Genomic DNA, 22,265 nt, shown 5'->3' with positions numbered 1-22,265 from the left:
TCTGAAACACGACCCTGCCAAGCCGCACTGCTTCTTGACACACTGCTCGCTTAACCCGGAAGCTGCACTGCTTCTTGACACACTTAACCCGGAAGCCAGCCGCACCAATGTGTCGGAGGAAACACCCTCCAACTGATGGCTGAAGTCAGCTAGCCGGCGCCCGGCCGCCACGTGTCGCTAGAGTGCGATGGGACAAGGAAATCCTGACCGGCCAAACCCTCCCTTAACCTGAAACGACGCTGGGCCAATTGTGCGCCGCTTCTTGGGTCTCCCAATCATGTGACACAGCCTGGGATCGAACCCGGGTCTGTAGTGATGCCTCATGCACTGCAACGCAGTGCCTTAGACCGCTGCGCCACTCGGGAGTTTTCAACCCAACTTTGAACCTTAATCCAATGACACAGTGAAATGTTTTGTTGAATGCACGTTAGTTGACAACACAACCCAAATGTAAATCCAAACTAGACATTGAACTGATATCTGCCCAGTGGGAAGCGACAGTCACTTTCCAGAATGGACTGTTCTTTGGTTAATGTATAGCTTGAACCAGTATCTGGGCAGAGGAGAGGATATCATGAGATCTCATCTATACACAGTTAGCTACAATACATTGTCCCATTAGGGGACATATTAGAGGAGGGTTTGGCCGCGGTAGGTCGTCATTGTGAATTAAGAATTTGTTCTTAACTGACTTGCCTAGAGAAATAAATCAAATCCCACCTCCTCCTACCTCCTCCCACCTCCTCCTACCTCCTCCCTCCTCCCACCTCCTCCCTCCACCTCCTCCTACCTCCTCCCACCTCCTCCTACCTCCTCCCACCTCCTCCTACCTCCTCCCTCCTCCTACCTCCTCCCACCTCCTCTTACCTCCTCCCTCCTTGCCTAGAGAAATAAATCAGATAACACTTGCAGAGCTGTCAAAGTTTTATGTCAAAATACCTTTTCCTCACTAAATATGGAGTTTCGCTGGGCAATAACTCATATACTGCCCTTACGTTCGGTATTTAGGAAACCAAAAAACATTGAAATATGGATGTAGATGATGGCAGGAGGATTTGGTCAAAAACAACAATACATAGATAATAGATGTTTTTATTTAGATGTTTTTGGGAAGTACAGTACTGATCAAAAGGTACCTCCTACCTCCTCCCTCCTCCTCCCTCCACCTCCTCCTACCTCCTACCTCCTCCCTCCCCTCCTCCCTCCACCTCCTCCTACCTCCTCCCACCTCCTCCTACCTCCTCCCTCCACCTCCTCCTACCTCCTCCCACCTCCTCCCTCTACCTCCTCCCACCTCCTCCTACCTCCTCCCTCCTCCTCCTCCCTCCTCCCTCCTCCCACCTCCTCCCTCTACCTCCTACCTCCTCCTACCCCCTCCCTCCTCCCTCCTCTCCTCCCACCTCCTCCTACCTCCTCCCACCCCTCTCTCCTCCTCCTCCCTCCTCCCTCCTCCCACCCTCCTCCCTCCACCTCCTCCTACCTCCTCCCACCTCCTCCTCCCTCCTCCCACCTCCTCCTACCTCCTCCTCCCTCCTCCCTCCCCACCTCCTCCTACCTCTCCCTCCTCCCCCTCCTCCCACCTCCTCTTACCTCCTCCTACCTCCTCCTCCTCCCACCTCCCTCCCTCCTCCTCCCACCTCCTCCCTCCTCCTACCTCCTACCTCCTCATTCCACGGTTCTTTATTTGGACTGTTTTCTACATTGTAGAATAATAGTGAAGACATCAAAACTATGGAATCATGTAGTAACCAAAAAAAGTGTTAAACAAATCAAAATATATTTTATATTTGAGATTCTTCAAAGTAGTGACCCTTTGCCTTGATGACAGTTTTGCACACTCTTGGTATTCTCTAAACCAGCTTCATGAGGTAGTCACCTGGAATGCATTTCAATTAACAGGTGTGCCTTGTTAAAAGTTAATATGTGGAATTTCTTTCCTTCTTAATTTGTTTGAGCCAATCAGAACACTCTTGGCATATATATGTGTGTGTGTATATGTGTGTGTGTATATGTATATATGTATATGTGTGTATATATGTGTATATGTGTGTGTGTGTATATGTATGTGTATATGTATATGTATATAGATATATGTAGATAGATATATATATATATAGATATCACATGCTGAGTGTATGCATTAGGAACACCTGTTCTTTCCATGACAGACTGACCAGGTGAAAGCTACTGTATGATCCCTTATTGATGTCACTTGTTAAAGCCACATCAATCAGTGTAGATGAAGGGGAGGAGACATGTAGATGAAGGGGAGCAGACTGGTTTAAGAAGGTCTTTTAAGCCTTGAGATAATTGAGACATGGGTTGTGTCTGTGTACCATTCAGAGGGTGAATGGGCAAGACAGAATATTTAAGTGCCTTTGAACAGGTTTTGGTAGTAGGTGCCAGGAGCACCGGTTTGAGTGTGTGAATAACTGCAACACTGCTGGGTTTTTCACACTCAACAGTTTCCTGTGTGTATCAAGAATGGTCCACACCCAAAGGACATCCAGCCAACTTGACAAAACTGCGGGAAGCATTGGAGTCAACATGGGGCCAGCTTCCCTGTGGAACGCTTTCGACACCTTGTAGAGTCCATGTCCTGACAAATTGAGGCTGTTCTGAGGACAAAAGGGGGTTTAACCTCAATATTAGGAAGGTGTTCCTAATGTTTTGTGCACTCAGTGTCTAATCTGGACTCTGACATTATATTTTAATTTGGGGATTATGTGCCCATTGTTTTGTATTGTTTTCTAGGTATTATTATCACTGTTGGAAACACAAGCATTTCACTGCACCTGTGATAACATCTAGAAATCTGTGTGCATCCTAAAGAACACAGTTGATAGGCTATACACCCTAAAGAACACAGTTGATTGGCTATACACCCTAAAGAACACAGTAGATAGGCTATACACCCTAAAGAACACAGTTGATAGGCTATACACCCTAAAGAACACAGTTGATAGGCTATACACCCTAAAGAACACAGTTGATAGGCTATACACCCTAAAGAACACAGTAGATAGGCTATACACCCTAAAGAACACAGTTGATAGGCTATACACCCTAAAGAACACAGTTGATAGGCTATACACCCTAAAGAACACAGTAGATAGGCTATACACCCTAAAGAACACAGTAGATAGGCTATACACCCTAAAGAACACAGTAGATAGGCTATACACCCTAAAGAACACAGTTGATAGGCTATACACCCTAAAGAACACAGTTGATAGGCTATACACCCTAAAGAACACAGTAGATAGGCTATACACCCTAAAAGAACACAGTAGATAGGCTATACACCCTAAAGAACACAGTAGATAGGCTATACACCCTAAAGAACACAGTAGATAGGCTATACACCCTAAAGAACACAGTAGATAGGCTATACACCCTAAAGAACACAGTTGATAGGCTATACACCCTAAAGAACACAGTAGATAGGCTATACACCCTAAAGAACACAGTAGATAGGCTATACACCCTAAAGAACACAGTTGATAGGCTATACACCCTAAAGAACACAGTAGATAGGCTACACACCCTAAAGAACACAGTTGATAGGCTACACACCCTAAAGAACACAGTTGATAGGCTATACACCCTAAAGAACACAGTTGATAGGCTATACACCCTAAAGAACACAGTAGATAGGCTATACACCCTAAAGAACACAGTAGATAGGCTATACACCCTAAAGAACACAGTAGATAGGCTATACACCCTAAAGAACACAGTTGATAGGCTATACACCCTAAAGAACACAGTTGATAGGCTACACACCCTAAAGAACACAGTTGATAGGCTACACACCCTAAAGAACACAGTTGATAGGCTACACACCCTAAAGAACACAGTTGATAGGCTACACACCCTAAAGAACACAGTTGATAGGCTATACACCCTAAAGAACACAGTTGATAGGCTATACACCCTAAAGAACACAGTTGATAGGCTATACACCCTAAAGAACACAGTTGATAGGCTATACACCCTAAAGAACACAGTTGATAGGCTATACACCCTAAAGAACACAGTTGATAGGCTATACACCCTAAAGAACACAGTTGATAGGCTATACACCCTAAAGAACACAGTTGATAGGCTATACACCCTAAAGAACACAGTTGATAGGCTATACACCCTAAAGAACACAGTTGATAGGCTATACACCCTAAAGAACACAGTTGATAGGCTATACACCCTAAAGAACACAGTTGATAGGCTACACACCCTAAAGAACACAGTTGATAGGCTACACACCCTAAAGAACACAGTTGATAGGCTATACACCCTAAGAACACAGTTGATGGGCTATACACCCTACAGAACACAGTTGATGGGCTATACACCCTACAGAACACAGTTGATAGGCTATACACCCTACAGAACACAGTTGATAGGCTATACACCCTACAGAACACAGTAGATAGGCTATACACCCTAAAAACACAGTTGATAGGCTATACACCCTGAAGAACACAGTTGATAGGCTATACACCCTAAAGAACACAGTTGATAGGCTATACACCCTAAAGAACACAGTTGATAGGCTTCCTAAAAACCGTCAGGTCTAAAAACACAGTTGATCTGCTCACCCTCAGGTCTGTCCGCCTGCTAAAGAACACAGTCAGGTCTATACCGCCTGCTCACCGTCAGGTCTGTCCGCCTAAAAACACAGTTCAGGGTCTGTCCGTCTGCTCACCGTAAAAACACAGGTCTGATAGGCTATGCTCTAAAAACACAGTTCAGGTCTGTCCGTCTGCTCACAGTTGATAGGCTATCCCTAAAGAACACAGGCTATCACCTAAGAACACAGTTGATCTGCTCACCGTAAAGAACACAGTTGATCTGTCCCCTGCTCACCGTCAGGTCTATCCTAAAGAACACAGTTGTCCGTCTGCTCACCGTCAGGTCTGTCCGCCTGCTCACCGTCAGGTCTGTCCGTCTGCTCACCGTCAGGTCTGCTCACCGTCAGGTCTGTCCGTGTGCTCACCGTCAGGTCTGTCCGTCTGCTCACCGTCAGGTCTGTCAGTCTGTCCGTCTGCTCACCGTCAGGTCTGTCAGTCTGTCCGTCTGCTCATCGTCAGGTCTGTCAGTCTGTCCGTCAGGCTCACCGTCTGCTCACCGTCAGTCTGTCCGTCTGCTCACCGTCAGGTCTGTCAGTCTGTCCGTCTGCTCACCGTCAGGTCTGTCCGTCTGCTCACCGTCAGGTCTGTCAGTCTGTCCGTCTGCTCACCGTCAGGTCTGTCAGTCTGTCCGTCTGCTCACCGTCAGGTCTGTCAGTCTGTCCGTCTGCTCACCGTCAGGTCTGTCAGTCTGTCCGCCTGCTCACCGTCAGGTCTGTCAGTCTGTCCGCCTGCTCACCGTCAGGTCTGTCAGTCTGTCCGTCTGCTCACCGTCAGGTCTGTCAGTCTGTCCGTTCTGCTCACTGTCAGGTCTGTCAGTCTGTCCGTCTGTCCGTTCTGCTCACCGTCAGGTCTGTCCGTTCTGCTCACCGTCAGGTCTGTCCGTCTGCTCACCGTCAGGTCTGTCCGCCTGCTCACCGTCAGGTCTGTCCGCCTGCTCACCGTCAGGTCTGTCCGCCTGCTCACCGTCAGGTCTGTCCGCCTGCTCACCGTCAGGTCTGTCCGCCTGCTCACCGTCAGGTCTGTCCGCCTGCTCACCGTCAGGTCTGTCCGCCTGCTCACCGTCAGGTCTGTCCGCCTGCTCACCGTCAGGTCTGTCCGCCTGCTCACCGTCAGGTCTATCCGTCAGGTCTGTCAGTCTGCTCACCGTCAGGTCTGTCCGTCTGCTCACCGTCAGGTCTGTCCGTCAGGTCTGTCCGTCTGCTCACCGTCAGGTCTGTCCGTCTGCTCACTGTCAGGTCTGTCCGTCTGCTCACCGTCAGGTCTGTCCGTCTGCTCACCGTCAGGTCTGTCCGGCTGTCCGTCTGCTCACCGTCAGGTCTGTCCGTCTGCTCACCGTCAGGTCTGTCCGTCAGGTCTGTCCGTCTGCTCACCGTCAGGTCTGTCCGTCTGCTCACCGTCAGGTCTGTCCGTCTGCTCACCGTCAGGTCTGTCCGTCTGCTCACCGTCAGGTCTGTCCGTCTGCTCACCGTCAGGTCTGTCCGGCTGTCCGTCTGCTCACCGTCAGGTCTGTCCGGCTGTCCGTCTGCTCACCGTCAGGTCTGTCCGTCTGCTCACCGTCAGGTCTATCCATAGCCTACCAAGGCCTACATAATGTCTGTGACATCATTGCTTCAGTCCTTGTTTATGCCACAGGGCTAAATAGTTTAAATAGTTTTACTGTTTCCAAATAGTAGGAACCACTTTGTGGGGTAAGCTGTTTCCACTGGGGCAGCTTTCTGTGATGCACCTTTCTTCTCCACAATGGATAATCACTTTTAAAACCAACAAGTCTTGGTGTTCCATAAACAACTGGATCTAAAATCCCTTGAAACACTTTACCCATCTCCCTCTTAATAAATATAAATAGTCCCTCTGTTGAGTAAACAACAAGCTACACACCTACTGTAGATGCTGAGTGGACTGAACCCACTGAACCTACTGTAGACGCTGAGCGGACTGAACCCACTGTAGATGCTGAGTGGACTGAACCCACTGAACCCACTGTAGACGCTGAGTGGACTGAACCCACTGTAGATGCTGTAGACGCTGTGCACCGTCCTATGGGACTCCCGATCACGGCCGGTTGTGACAGTTGGGATCGAACCCGGTTCTGTAGTGACGCCTCTAGCACTGAGATGCAGGGCCTTAGAGCGCTGCGCCACTTGGGAGGCCTCACAAATCCACATTCTAATTAAGAGGACCATCGCTCTCTCTCCCAAAAAGATTTGTTGGTGCATGAAACCAGTGAATCTAGATAAGCCTAAATGTACTGATTCATTACACCTCAAGTCCACATTCTAAGGTGTGTAATCATACTGGACTGGCTGTGTAAGCAGTTTGACTTGATAGTAGGTCTACCTGGCAGCTGTAGGTCAAACACACCGCGTGGACAGACCGTTGTGGTAGCAACACCGTTCAAAAGGCACTTTTGTAGAAACGTCCTGACAGAATCAGTCTGGCTGGGAGACTCGTGTGTTTTTAATTCTCCTTTTAAATATTTGTTTTGTCTGATATCTCTTTGCTCTTGAAGTCTCTTTCACCGGCTGTCCTAAGTAGGACCCTATTCCCTGTATAGTGCCGTTTGGGACCTACACTGTTCTGTCTATCAGATCTATAAATAGCGTCAGCCCTCTATGGCGATCTCACTATGATCTGCAGTTTCTGGGCAGCTTACAGTTCTCAGAAGACTGAGAAAAGAAAGTCACCTCACTGGGCTGTGTTGCCATAGTTAACGGGGTTGACTAGACTGGGCTGTGTTGCCATAGTTAACGGGGTTGACTAGACTGGGCTGTGTTGCCATAGACTGGGCTGTGTTGCCATAGACTGGGCTGTGTTGCCATAGACTGGGCTGTGTTGCCATAGACTGGGCTGTGTTGCCATAGACTGGGCTGTGTTGTCATAGTTAAGGGGGTTGACTAGACTGGGCTGTGTTGTCATAGTTAAGGGGGTTGATTAGACTGGGCTGTGTTGCCATAGTTAAGGGGGTTGACTAGACTGGGCTGTGTTGCCATAGTTAAGGGGGTTGACTAGACTGGGCTGTGTTGCCATAGTTAAGGGGGTTGACTAGACTGGGCTGTGTTGCCATAGTTAAGGGGGTTGACTAGACTGGGCTGTGTTGCCATAGTTAAGGGGGTTGACTAGACTGGGCTGTGTTGCCATAGACTGGGCTGTGTTGCCATAGACTGGGCTGTGTTGCCATAGTTAAGGGGGTTGACTAGACTGGGCTGTGTTGCCATAGTTAAGGGGGTTGACTAGACTGGGCTGTGTTGCCATAGACTGGGCTGTGTTGCCATAGACTGGGCTGTGTTGCCATAGTTAAGGGGGTTGACTAGACTGGGCTGTGTTGCCAGGGGGTTAGACTGGGCTGTGTTGCCATAGACTGGGCTGTGTTGCCATAGACTGGGCTGTGTTGCCATAGACTGGGCTGTGTTGCCATAGACTGGGCTGTGTTGCCATAGTTAAGGGGGTTGACTAGACTGGGCTGTGTTGCCATAGTTAAGGGGGTTGACTAGACTGGGCTGTGTTGCCATAGACTGGGCTGTGTTGCCATAGACTGGGCTGTGTTGCCATAGACTGGGCTGTGTTGCCATAGACTGGGCTGTGTTGTCATAGTTAAGGGGGTTGACTAGACTGGGCTGTGTTGTCATAGTTAAGGGGGTTGATTAGACTGGGCTGTGTTGCCATAGTTAAGGGGGTTGACTAGACTGGGCTGTGTTGCCATAGTTAAGGGGTTGACTAGACTGGGCTGTGTTGCCATAGTTAAGGGGGTTGACTAGACTGCCATAGTTAAGGGGGTTGACTAGACTGGGCTGTGTTGCCATAGTTAAGGGGTTGACTAGACTGGGCTGTGTTGCCATAGACTGGGCTGTGTTGCCATAGACTGGGCTGTGTTGCCATAGTTAAGGGGGTTGACTAGACTGGGCTGTGTTGCCATAGTTAAGGGGGTTGACTAGACTGGGCTGTGTTGCCATAGACTGGGCTGTGTTGCCATAGACTGGGCTGTGTTGCCATAGTTAAGGGGGTTGACTAGACTGGGCTGTGTTGCCATAGTTAAGGGGGTTGACTAGACTGGGCTGTGTTGCCATAGACTGGGCTGTGTTGCCATAGACTGGGCTGTGTTGCCATAGACTGGGCTGTGTTGCCATAGACTGGGCTGTGTTGCCATAGACTGGGCTGTGTTGCCATAGTTAAGGGGGTTGACTAGACTGGGCTGTGTTGCCATAGACTGGGCTGTGTTGCCATAGTTAAGGGGGTTGACTAGACTGGGCTGTGTTGCCATAGTTAAGGGGGTTGACTAGACTGGGCTGTGTTGCCATAGACTGGGCTGTGTTGCCATAGACTGGGCTGTGTTGCCATAGACTGGGCTGTGTTGCCATAGACTGGGCTGTGTTGTCATAGTTAAGGGGGTTGACTAGACTGGGCTGTGTTGTCATAGTTAAGGGGTTGATTAGACTGGGCTGTGTTGCCATAGTTACTGGGGTTGACTAGACTGGGCTGTGTTGCCATAGTTAAGGGGTTGACTAGACTGGGCTGTGTTGCCATAGTTAAGGGGTTGACTAGACTGGGCTGTGTTGCCATAGTTAAGGGGTTGACTAGACTGTGTTGCCATAGACTGGGGTGTTGACTAGACTGGGCTGTGTTGCCATAGACTGGGCTGTGTTGCCATAGACTGGGCTGTGTTGCCATAGTTGGGGGTTGACTAGACTGGGCTGTGTTGTTGACTAGACTGGGCTGTGTTGCCATAGACTGGGCTGTGTTGCCATAGACTGGGCTGTGTTGCCATAGTTACTGGGGTTGACTAGACTGGGCTGTGTTGCCTAGTTAAGGGGGTTGACTAGACTGGGCTGTGTTGCCATAGACTGGGCTGTGTTGCCATAGACTGGGCTGTGTTGCCATAGACTGGGCTGTGTTGCCATAGACTGGGCTGTGTTGCCATAGTTAAGGGGTTGACTAGACTGGGCTGTGTTGCCATAGACTGGGCTGTGTTGCCAGTTAGACTGGACTGGGCTGTGTTGCCATAGTTACTGGGGGTTGACTAGACTGGGCTGTGTTGCCATAGTTAAGGGGGTTGACTAGACTGGGCTGTGTTGCCATAGACTGGGGAGTTGACTAGACTGGGCTGTGCCATAGTTAAGGGGGCCACTAGACTGGGCTGTGTTGCCATAGTTAAGGGGGTTGACTAGACTGGGCTGTGTTGCCAGAGTTGGGCTGTGTTGATTAGACTGGGCTGTGTTGCCATAGACTGGGCTGTGTTGCCATAGACTGGGCTGTGTTGCCATAGACTGGGCTGTGTTGCCATAGACTGGGCTGTGTTGCCATAGACTGGGCTGTGTTGCCATAGACTGGGCTGTGTTGCCATAGACTGGGCTGTGTTGCCACAGACTGGGCTGTGTTGCCATAGACTGGGCTGTGTTGCCATAGACTGGGCTGTGTTGCCATAGACTGGGCTGTGTTGCCATAGACTGGGCTGTGTTGCCATAGACTGGGCTGTGTTGCCATAGACTGGGCTGTGTTGCCATAGACTGGGCTGTGTTGCCATAGACTGGGCTGTGTTGCCATAGACTGGGCTGTGTTGCCATAGACTGGGCTGTGTTGCCATAGACTGGGCTGTGTTGCCATAGACTGGGCTGTGTTGCCATAGACTGGGCTGTGTTGCCATAGACTGGGCTGTGTTGCCATAGACTGGGCTGTGTTGCCATAGACTGGGCTGTGTTGCCATAGACTGGGCTGTGTTGCCACAGACTGGGCTGTGTGGCCATAGCTGTGTTGCCATAGACTGGGCTGTGTTGTCATAGACTGGGCTGTGTGGCCATAGACTGGGCTGTGTTGCCATAGACTGGGCTGTGTTGCCATAGACTGGGCTGTGTTGCCATAGACTGGGCTGTGTTGCCATAGACTGGGCTGTGTTGCCATAGACTGGGCTGTGTTGCCATAGACTGGGCTGTGTTGTCATAGTTAAGGGGGTTGATTAGACTGGGCTGTGTTGCCATAGACTGGGCTGTGTTGCCATAGACTGGGCTGTGTTGCCATAGACTGGGCTGTGTTGCCATAGACTGGGCTGTGTTGTCATAGACTGGGCTGTGTTGCCATAGACTGGGCTGTGTTGCCATAGACTGGGCTGTGTTGCCATAGACTGGGCTGTGTTGCCATAGACTGGGCTGTGTTGCCATAGACTGGGCTGTGTTGCCATAGACTGGGCTGTGTTGTCATAGTTAAAGGGGTTGATTAGACTGGGCTGTGTTGCCATAGACTGGGCTGTGTTGCCATAGACTGGGCTGTGTTGCCATAGACTGGGCTGTGTTGCCATAGACTGGGCTGTGTTGCCATAGACTGGGCTGTGTTGCCATAGACTGGGCTGTGTTGTCATAGACTGGGCTGTGTTGCCATAGACTGGGCTGTGTTGCCATAGACTGGGCTGTGTTGCCATAGACTGGGCTGTGTTGCCATAGACTGGGCTGTGTTACAGACTGGGCTGTGTTTAGACTGGGCTGTGTTGCCATAGACTGGGCTGTGTTGCCATAGACTGGGCTGTGACCCTTGCCAGACTGGGCTGTGTTTTAGAGCTGGGCTGGTAGGTTGTCATAGTTAAAGGGGTTGTTTAGACTGGGCTGTGTTGCCATAGACTGGGCTGTGTTGCCATAGACTGGGCTGTGTTGCCATAGACTGGGCTGTGTTGTTTTAGACTGGGCTGTGTTGCCATAGACTGGGCTGTGTTGTTTTAGACTGGGCTGTGTTGTCATAGACTGGGCTGTGTTGCCATAGACTGGGCTGTGTTGCCATAGACTGGGCTGTGTTGGTTTAGACTGGGCTGTGTTGCCATAGACTGGGCTGTGTTGCCATAGACTGGGCTGTGTTGCCCATAGACTGGGGTGTTGGTTTAGACTGGGCTGTGTTGCCATAGACTGGGCTGTGTTGGTTTAGACTGGGCTGTGTTGCCATAGACTGGGCTGTGTTGCCATAGACTGGGCTGTGTTGCCATAGACTGGGCTGTGTTGCCATAGACTGGGCTGTGTTGCCATAGACTGGGCTGTGTTGTCATAGACTGGGCTGTGTTGCCATAGACTGGGCTGTGTTGCCATAGTTAAGTTAAAACCACTTTGAAAGTTTGCTGTTTACATCTGAACATTGAGCTGTTTTAGAGCTGTGGTGGTAGGAGGACCCTGCTCCAGGAGGTGTTGTTTTAGAGCTGTGGTGGTAGGAGGACCCTGCTCCATAGGACTGTCAGGAGGTGTTGGTTTAGAGCTGTGGTGGTAGGAGGACCCTGCTCCATAGGACTGTCAGGAGGTGTTGGTTTAGAGCTGTGGTGGTAGGAGGACCCTGCTCCAGGAGGTGTTGGTTTAGAGCTGTGGTGGTAGGAGGACCCTGCTCCATAGGACTGTCAGGAGGTGTTGGTTTAGAGCTGTGGTGGTAGGAGGACCCTGCTCCATAGGACTGTCAGGAGGTGTTGGTTTAGAGCTGTGGTGGTAGGAGGACCCTGCTCCATAGGACTGTCAGGAGGTGTTGGTTTAGAGCTGTGGTGGTAGGAGGACCCTGCTCCATAGGACTGTCAGGAGGTGTTGGTTTAGAGCTGTGGTGGTAGGAGGACCCTGCTCCATAGGACTGTCAGGAGGTGTTGGTTTAGAGGAACTCTGAGCCGCTGCCAGTAGCTGGCCGGTTCCTACAGCTTACTGCTTAGCAACAGCCAATCAGCCGGTCTGAGTTGGGGAAACTTGTTGGCCAATTACGTCGAAGGACGGGGATAGTGCTTGAGTTGAGGAAGAACAGTAGGCAAGTGAAGGGGGTTGAGGAGAGAGGGGAGGAGGTTTGAGAGGAGAGAGGGGAGGAGGTTTGAGAGGAGAGAGGGGAGGAGGTTTGAGAGGAGAGGGAGAGTTGGTTTAAGAGAAGATGGGGAGGAGAAGAGTGGGAAGGAGGTTTGGGAGCAGAAGGGCTAAGGAGTTGAGGAGGGGAGATTTCATGTCATTGTTTTCTTTGTCTCACTAAATTGTCCTGTAACTGGGGAAATTGTTCTGTAACTGGGGAAATTGTTCTGTAACTGGGGAAATTGTTCTGTAACTGGGGAAATTGTTCTGTAACCGGGGAAATTGTTCTGTATCCGGGGAAATTGTTCTGTATCCGGGACGATTGTTGGTGTATAAATACAACTTCTGACCAAAATCAAGGTCCTGTCATTGAGTAAATGTGTGGCTCGCTGTCTTCTCTCTCCCAACTCCTCCGCGAGGAGGCTCGCTGTCTTCTCTCTCCCAACTCCTCCGTGAGGAGGCTCGCTGTCTTCTCTCTCCCAACTCCTCCACGAGGAGGCTCGCTGTCTTCTCTCTCCCAACTCCTCCGCGAGGAGGCTCGCTGTCTTCTCTCTCCCAACTCCTCCCAACTCCTCCGTGAGGAGGCTGTCTTCTCTCTCCCAACTCCTCCGCTGTCTTCTCTCTCCCAACTCCTCCGCGAGGAGGCTCGCTGTCTTCTCTCTCCCAACTCCTCCGCGAGGAGGCTCGCTGTCTTCTCTCTCCCAACTCCTCCGCGAGGAGGCTCGCTGTCTTCTCTCTCCCAACTATGATGAGGCTTCTCTTAAGAAATAGTAGCATACTCAGCTGAGGAGAAAATATTGTTTTAAGTTGTAACTAAATTGTCATCTATAGTCATTGAATAGTTGTTTTCAGTAGTTTAGTTGTCAAGTTTATACTGTAACACGTGAAGTAGCAGTCCTTGACATGGTTCTAAAACACACCCTAAAACAGACTGTTCCAGTAGGACCATCACACCCTAAAACAGACTGTTCCAGTAGAACCATCACACCCTAAAACAGACTGTTCCAGTAGAACCATCACACCCTAAAACAGACTGTTCCAGTAGGACCATCACACCCTAAAACAGACTGTTCCAGTAGGACCATCACACCCTAAAACAGACTGTTCCAGTAGGACCATCACACCCTAAAACAGACTGTTCCAGTAGAACCATCACACCCTAAAACAGACTGTTCCAGTAGAACCATCACACCCTAAAACAGACTGTTCCAGTAGGACCATCACACCCTAAAACAGACTGTTCCAGTAGGACCATCACACCCTAAAACAGTGTTGTTAAAACAGTCTGTTCCAGTAGGACCATCACACCCTAAAACAGACTGTTCCAGTAGGACCATCACCCTAAAACAGACTGTTCCAGTAGGACCATCACACCCTAAAACAGACTGTTCCAGTAGAACTATCACACCCTAAAACAGACTGTTCCAGTAGAACCATCACACCCTAAAACAGACTGTTCCAGTAGAACCATCACACCCTAAAACAGACTGTTCCAGTAGAACTATCACACCCTAAAACAGACTGTTCCAGTAGAACCATCACACCCTAAAACAGACTGTTCCAGTAGGACCATCACACCCTAAAACAGACTACTCCAGTAGAACTATCATACTACTGTTCCAGTAGTCTGTTTTAGGGTGTGATAGTTCTACATTTACATTTACATTTAAGTCATTTAGCAGACGCTCTTATCCAGAGCTACTGGAACAGTCTGTTTTAGGGTGTGATAGTTCTACTGGAACAGTCTGTTTTAGGGTGTGATGGTTCTACTGGAACAGTCTGTTTTAGGGTGTGATAGTTCTACTGGAACAGTCTGTTTTAGGGTGTGATGGTCCTACTGGAACAGTCTGTTTTAGGGTGTGATAGTTCTACTGGAACAGTCTGTTTTAGGGTGTGATGGTCCTACTGGAACAGTCTGTTTTAGGGTGTGATGGTTCTACTGGAACAGTCTGTTTTAGGGTGTGATGGTCCTACTGGAACAGTCTGTTTTAGGGTGTGATGGTCCTACTGGAACAGTCTGTTTTAGGGTGTGATGGTCCTACTGGAACAGTCTGTTTTAGGGTGTGATAGTTTTACTGGAACAGTCTGTTTTAGGGTGTGATGGTTCTACTGGAACAGACTGTTTTAGGGTGTGATGGTCCTACTGGAACAGTCTGTTTTAGGGTGTGATGGTCCTACTGGAACAGTCTGTTTTAGGGTGTGATGGTCCTGGAACAGTCTGTTTTAGGGTGTGATGGTCCTACTGGAACAGTCTGTTTTAGGGTGATGGTCCTACTGGAACAGTCTGTTTTAGGTGTGATGGTCCTACTGGAACAGTCTGTTTTAGGTGTGATGGTCCTACTGGAACAGTCTGTTTTAGGGTGTGATAGTTCTACTGGAACAGTCTGTTTTAGGGTGTGATGGTCCTACTGGAACAGTCTGTTTTAGGGTGTGATAGTTCTACTGGAACAGTCTGTTTTAGGGTGTGATGGTCCTACTGGAACAGTCTGTTTTAGGGTGTGATGGTCCTACTGGAACAGTCTGTTTTAGGGTGTGATGGTCCTACTGGAACAGTCTGTTTTAGGGTGTGATGGTCCTACTGGAACAGTCTGTTTTAGGGTGTGATGGTCCTACTGGAACAGTCTGTTTTAGGGTGTGATGGTTTTACTGGAACAGTCTGTTTTAGGGTGTGATGGTCCTACTGGAACAGTCTGTTTTAGGGTGTGATGGTTTTACTGGAACAGTCTGTTTTAGGGTGTGATAGTTTTACTGGAACAGTCTGTTTTAGGGTGTGATGGTTCTACTGGAACAGACTACTCCAGTTGAACTAGTGCCAGTAATATCCTTATAACAGGTTGGACTGATGAATAATTCATGATCAGTGACGGTGTTATTAAACTCTGCTGTTGAAGTACATTATTTCATTAATATATTAGTCGCTGTGGACCCATCCTGCACCACTGCAGTATTGGGTGGGGTAGAGGGAAAGGTGGGGTAGGGGGAAAGGTGGGGTAGGCGAGGGAGGGAGGGAGGTAGACAGCAGGAGGGAGGGAAACGGAGGGAGGGAGGTAGACAGCAGGAGGGAGGGAAACGGAGGGAGGGAGGTAGACAGCAGGAGGGAAACGGAGGGAGGGAGGTAAACAGCAGGAGGGAGGGAAACGGAGGGAGGGAGGTACAGCAGGAGGGAAACTGAGGGAGGGAGGTAGACAGCAGGAGGGAAACTGAGGGAGGGAGGTAGACAGCAGGAGGGAAACGGAGGGAGGGAGGTAGACAGCAGGAGGGAAACGGAGGGAGGGAGGTAGACAGCAGGAGGGAAACGGAGGGAGGGAGGGAAACTGAGGGAGGGAGGTAGACCGTCGTTAGGACCATGATGCCATGTTGTTCTGTACATCGCTCCTCACTGCTTAGCAACAACCAATCAGCACCACAGACCAAGACCAGGTACTGACAAATCAGTGGGCTGGAGCATGGTGCTACAGAGTTTGGATTTCACCACGTGAGGAGAGTAGTGGAGAGAGGACAGGGGAGGAGAGAGATGGAGAGAGGACAGGAGATGAGAGAGATGGAGAGAGGACAGGAGAGGAGAGTGATGGAGAGAGGACAGGAGAGGAGAGTGATGGAGAGAGGACAGGAGAGGAGAGTGATGGAGAGAGGACAGGAGAGGAGAGTGATGGAGAGAGGACAGGAGAGGAGAGAGGACAGGAGAGGAGAGTGATGGAGAGAGGACAGGAGATGAGTGATGGAGAGAGGACAGGAGAGGAGAGTGATGGAGAGGAGAGTGATGGAGAGAGGACAGGAGATGAGAGTGATGGAGAGAGGACAGGGGAGGAGAGTGATGGAGAGAGGACAGGGGAGGAGAGTGATGGAGAGAGGAGAGGAGAGTGATGGAGAGAGGACAGGAGAGGAGAGTGATGGAGAGAGGACAGGAGAGGAGAGTGATGGAGAGAGGACAGGGGAGGAGAGTGATGGAGAGAGGACAGGGGAGGAGAGTGATGGAGAGAGGACAGGAGAGGAGAGTGATGGAGAGAGGACAGGAGAGGAGAGTGATGGAGAGAGGACAGGAGAGGAGAGTGATGGAGAGAGGACAGGAGAGGAGAGTGATGGAGAGAGGACAGGAGAGGAGAGTGATGGAGAGAGGACAGGAGAGGAGAGTGATGGAGAGAGGACAGGAGAGGAGAGTGATGGAGAGAGGACAGGAGAGGAGAGTGATGGAGAGAGGAGAGAGGACAGGGGAGGAGAGAGATGGAGAGAGAGGACAGGAGAGGAGAGTGATGGAGAGAGGACAGGAGAGGAGAGTGATGGAGAGAGGACAGGAGAGGAGAGTGATGGAGAGAGGACAGGAGATGAGAGTGATGGAGAGAGGACAGGAGATGAGAGTGATGGAGAGAGGACAGGAGAGGAGAGTGATGGAGAGAGGACAGGGGAGGAGAGTGATGGAGAGAGGACAGGGGAGGAGAGTGATGGAGAGAGGACAGGGGAGGAGAGTGATGGAGAGAGGACAGGAGAGGAGAGTGATGGAGAGAGGACAGGAGAGGAGAGTGATGGAGAGAGGACAGGAGAGGAGAGTGATGGAGAGAGGACAGGGGAGGAGAGTGATGGAGAGAGACAGGACAGGGGGATGGAGAGGAGAGTGATGGAGAGAGGACAGGGGAGGAGAGAGATGGAGAGAGGACAGGAGAGGAGAGAGATGGAGAGAGGACAGGAGAGGAGAGTGATGGAGAGAGGACAGGAGAGGAGAGTGATGGAGAGAGGACAGGAGAGGAGAGTGATGGAGAGAGGACAGGAGATGAGAGTGATGGAGAGAGGACATGGGAGGAGAGTGATGGAGAGAGGACAGGGAGGAGAGTGATGGAGAGAGGACAGGAGAGGAGAGTGATGGAGAGAGGACAGGGGAGGAGAGTGATGGAGAGAGGACAGGGAGGAGAGTGATGGGAGAGGACAGGAGAGGAGAGTGATGGAGAGAGGACAGGAGAGGAGAGTGATGGAGAGAGGACAGGAGAGGAGAGTGATGGAGAGAGGACAGGGGAGGAGAGTGATGGAGAGAGGACAGGGAGAGGAGAGTGATGGAGAGAGGACAGGGAGGAGAGTGATGGAGAGAGGAGAGGACAGGGGAGAGATGGAGAGAGGACAGGAGAGGAGAGTGATGGAGAGAGGACAGGAGAGGAGAGTGATGGAGAGAGGACAGGAGAGGAGAGTGATGGAGAGAGGACAGGAGATGAGAGTGATGGAGAGAGGACAGGGAGGAGAGTGATGGAGAGAGGACAGGGAGGAGAGTGATGGAGAGAGGACAGGGGAGGAGAGGATGGAGAGAGGACAGGGGAGGAGAGAGATGGAGAGAGGACAGGAGAGGAGAGTGATGGAGAGAGGACAGGAGAGGAGAGTGATGGAGAGAGGACAGGAGAGGAGAGTGATGGAGAGAGGACAGGGAGGAGAGTGATGGAGAGAGGACAGGAGAGGAGAGTGATGGAGAGAGAGGACAGAGAGGACAGGAGAGGAGAGTGATGGAGAGAGAGATGGAGAGAGGACAGGGAGGAGAGTGATGGAGAGAGGACAGGAGAGGAGAGAGGTGATGGAGAGAGGACAGGAGAGGAGAGTGATGGAGAGAGGACAGGAGAGGAGAGTGATGGAGAGAGGACAGGAGAGGAGAGTGATGGAGAGAGGACAGGACAGGGAGGAGAGTGATGGAGAGAGGACAGGAGAGGAGAGTGATGGAGAGAGGACAGGAGAGGAGAGATGGGAGAGAGGACAGGAGAGGAGAGAGATGGAGAGAGGACAGGAGAGGAGAGAGATGGAGAGAGATGAGAGAGAGAGGACAGGAGAGGAGAGTGATGGAGAGAGGACAGGAGAGGAGAGTGATGGAGAGAGGACAGGGAGGAGAGTGATGGAGAGAGGACAGGGAGAGAGAGTGATGGAGAGAGTGACAGGGAGGAGAGTGATGGAGAGGAGAGGATGGAGAGAGACAGAGATGAGAGGATGGAGAGAGGACAGGGAGGAGAGTGATGGAGAGAGGACAGGAGAGGAGAGTGATGGAGAGAGAGGAGAGGAGAGTGATGGAGAGAGGACAGGAGAGGAGAGTGATGGAGAGAGGACAGGAGAGGAGAGTGATGGAGAGAGGACAGGAGAGGAGAGTGATGGAGAGAGGACAGGAGAGGAGAGTGATGGAGAGAGGACAGGAGAGGAGAGTGATGGGAGAGAGAGAGGACAGGGAGGAGAGTGATGGAGAGAGGACAGGAGAGGAGAGTGATGGAGAGAGGACAGGAGAGGAGAGTGATGGAGAGAGGACAGGAGAGGAGAGTGATGGAGAGAGGACAGGAGATGAGAGTGATGGAGAGAGGACAGGAGAGGAGAGTGATGGAGAGAGGACAGACAGGAGAGGAGAGTGATGGAGAGAGGACAGGAGGAGAGTGATGGAGAGAGGACAGGAGAGGAGAGAGATGGATGGAGAGGAGAGGAGAGATGGAGAGAGGACAGGAGAGGAGAGTGATGGAGAGAGGACAGGAGAGGAGAGTGATGGAGAGAGGACAGGAGAGGGAGATGGAGAGAGGACAGGAGAGGAGAGTGATGGAGAGAGGACAGGAGAGGAGAGTGATGGAGAGAGGATGGAGAGAGGACAGGATGGAGAGAGGATGGAGAGGAGAGAGATGGAGAGAGGACAGGAGAGGAGAGTGATGGAGAGAGGACAGGAGAGGAGAGTGATGGAGAGAGGACAGGAGAGGAGAGTGATGGAGAGAGGACAGAGAGGAGAGTGATGGGAGAGAGGACAGGAGAGGAGAGTGATGGAGAGAGGAGGAGAGAGAGATGGAGAGAGGACAGGAGAGGAGAGTGATGGAGAGAGGACAGGAGAGGAGAGTGATGGAGAGAGGGACATGGGAGAGGAGAGAGATGGAGAGAGGACAGGAGAGGGAGTGATGGAGAGAGGACAGGAGAGGAGAGTGATGGAGAGGAGAGTGATGGAGAGAGGACAGGAGAGGAGAGTGATGGAGAGAGGACAGGGGAGGAGAGTGATGGAGAGAGGACAGGAGATGAGAGAGATGGAGAGAGGACAGGAGAGGAGAGTGATGGAGAGAGGAGAGTGATGGAGAGAGGACAGGAGAGGAGAGTGATGAAGAGGAGAGTGATGGAGAGAGGACAGGGGAGGAGAGTGATGGAGAGAGGACAGGAGATGAGAGAGATGGAGAGAGGACAGGAGAGGAGAGTGATGGAGAGAGGAGAGTGATGGAGAGAGGACAGGAGAGGAGAGTGATGGAGAGGAGAGTAGTGGAGAGAGGACAGGAGAGGAGAGTGATGGAGAGAGGAGAGGAGAGTGATGGAGAGAGGAGAGAGGACAGGGGAGGAGAGAGATGGAGAGAGGACAGGAGAGGAGAGTGATGGAGAGAGGACAGGAGAGGAGAGTGATGGAGAGGAGAGTGATGGAGAGAGGACAGGAGAGGAGAGTGATGGAGAGAGGACAGGAGATGAGAGTGATGGAGAGAGGACAGGAGAGGAGAGTGATGGAGAGAGGACAGGGGAGGAGAGTGATGGAGAGAGGACTAGAGATGAGAGTGATGGAGAGGAGAGTAGTGGAGAGAGGACAGGAGAGGAGAGTGATGGAGAGAGGAGAGGAGAGGAGAGTGATGGAGAGAGGACAGGAGAGGAGAGTGATGGAGAGAGGACACGAGAGGAGAGTGATGGAGAGAGGACACGAGAGGAGAGTGATGGAGAGAGGACAGGAGAGGAGAGTGATGGAGAGAGGACAGGAGAGGAGAGTGATGGAGAGAGGACACGAGAGGAGAGTGATGGAGAGAGGACAGGAGAGGAGAGTGATGGAGAGAGGACAGGAGAGGAGAGTGATGGAGAGAGGACAGGAGAGGAGAGTGATGGAGAGAGGACAGGAGAGGAGAGTGATGGAGAGAGAACAGGAGAGGAGAGTGATGGAGAGAGGACAGGAGAGGAGAGTGATGGAGAGAGGACAGGGGAGGAGAGGAGAGAGATGGAGAGAGGACAGGAGAGGAGAGTGATGGAGAGAGGACAGGAGAGGAGAGTGATGGAGAGAGGAGAGGAGAGTGATGGAGAGAGGAGAGGAGAGAGGAGAGTGATGGAGAGAGGACAGGAGAGGAGAGTGATGAGGAGAGGAGAGGAGAGGAGAGTGATGGAGAGGAGAGTGATGGAGAGAGGACAGGAGAGGAGAGTGATGGAGAGGAGAGGAGAGTGATGGAGAGGAGAGTGATGGAGAGAGGACAGGAGAGGAGAGTGATGGAGAGAGGACAGGAGAGGAGAGTGATGGAGAGAGGACAGGAGAGGAGAGTGATGGGAGAGAGGAGAGGAGAGTGATGGGAGAGGAGAGTGATGGAGAGAGGATGGAGAGGAGAGTGATGGAGAGAGGACAGGAGAGGAGAGAGAGAGGAGAGGAGAGGAGAGTGATGGAGAGGAGAGTGATGGAGAGAGGACAGGAGAGGAGAGTGATGGAGAGAGGACAGGAGAGGAGAGAGGAGAGGAGAGAGATGGAGAGAGGACAGGACAGGGGAGGAGAGGACAGGGGAGGAGAGAGGACAGGACAGGGGAGGAGAGGACAGGGGAGGAGAGAGATGGAGAGAGGACAGGGGAGGAGAGGAGAGAGATGGAGAGAGGACAGGGGAGGAGAGAGATAGAGAGGGCAGGAGAGGAGAGTGATAGAGAGGGCAGGAGAGGAGAGTGATGGAGAGAGGAGAGGAGAGGAAAGTGATGGAGAGGAGAGTGATGGAGAGAGGACAGGAGAGGAGAGTGATGGAGAGAGGACAGGAGAGGAGAGTGATGGAGAGAGGACAGGGAGAGGAGAGGAGAGGAGATGGAGAGAGGACAGACAGGGGAGGAGAGGACAGGGGAGGAGAGAGGACAGGACAGGGGAGGAGAGGACAGGGGAGGAGAGAGATGGAGAGAGGACAGGGGAGGAGAGGAGAGAGATGGAGAGAGGACAGGGGAGGAGAGAGGACAGGGGAGGAGAGAGATGGAGAGAGGACAGGGGAGGAGAGGGCAGGAGAGGAGAGTGATAGAGAGGGCAGGAGAGGAGAGTGATAGAGAGGGCAGGAGAGGAGAGTGATAGAGAGGGCAGGAGAGGAGAGTTCTCTCCTATCCTCTCTCGATCCCGCAGGTCAAGAAGCCGGATGTGGAGGTTCTGGGCTGGCGTAGTTATACGTGGTCTGTGGTTGTGAGGCCGGTTGGACGTTCTACCAAATTATCTAAAACAACTTTGGAGGTGGCTTATGGTAGAGAAATGAACAATATGTTCTCTGGCAACAGATCCGGTGGACATTCCTGCAGTCAGCATGACAATTGCACACTTCCTCAAAACTTGAGACATCTGTGGCATTGTGTTGTGTGACAAAACCGCACATTTTAGAGTGGCCTTTTATTGTCCCCAGCACAAGGTGCACCTGTGTAATGATCGTGCTGTTTAATCGGCAGGTAGCCTAGTGGTTAGAGCATTGGGCCAGTAACTAAAAGGTTGCTAGATCAAATCCCCGTTCTGCCCCTGAACAGGCAGTTAACCCACTGTTCCTAGACCAGTTAACCCACTGTTCCTAGACCAGTTAACCCACTTTCCTAGGCCAGTTAACCCACTGTTCCTAGACCAGTTAACCCACTGTTCCTAGGCCAGTTAACCCACTGTTCCTAGGCCAGTTAACCCACTGTTCCTAGACCAGTTAACCCACTGTTCCTAGGCCAGTTAACCCACTGTTCCTAGACCAGTTAACCCACTGTTCCTAGGCCAGTTAACCCACTGTTCCTAGGCCAGTTAACCCACTGTTCCTAGACCAGTTAACCCACTGTTCCTAGGCCAGTTAACCCACTGTTCCTAGACCAGTTAACCCACTGTTCCTAGGCCAGTTAACCCACTGTTCCTAGACCAGTTAACCCA

General features: G+C 51.3%; 1 protein-coding gene across 1 annotated transcript in view; it reads left to right on the top strand.

Annotated features, from left to right (window-relative positions):
• The window catches only part of eif2ak3 (eukaryotic translation initiation factor 2-alpha kinase 3), a 101,608-nt gene that overhangs the window by 1,519 nt on the left and 77,824 nt on the right, over nucleotides 1–22,265 (top strand).

This window comes from Oncorhynchus nerka, linkage group LG12, assembly GCF_034236695.1.
Source record: "Oncorhynchus nerka isolate Pitt River linkage group LG12, Oner_Uvic_2.0, whole genome shotgun sequence".
NCBI classification, from domain to species: Eukaryota; Metazoa; Chordata; class Actinopteri; order Salmoniformes; family Salmonidae; genus Oncorhynchus; species Oncorhynchus nerka.
Note: the sequence above shows the minus strand (reverse complement) of the source record. Positions and strands in the feature narration are given on the sequence as shown.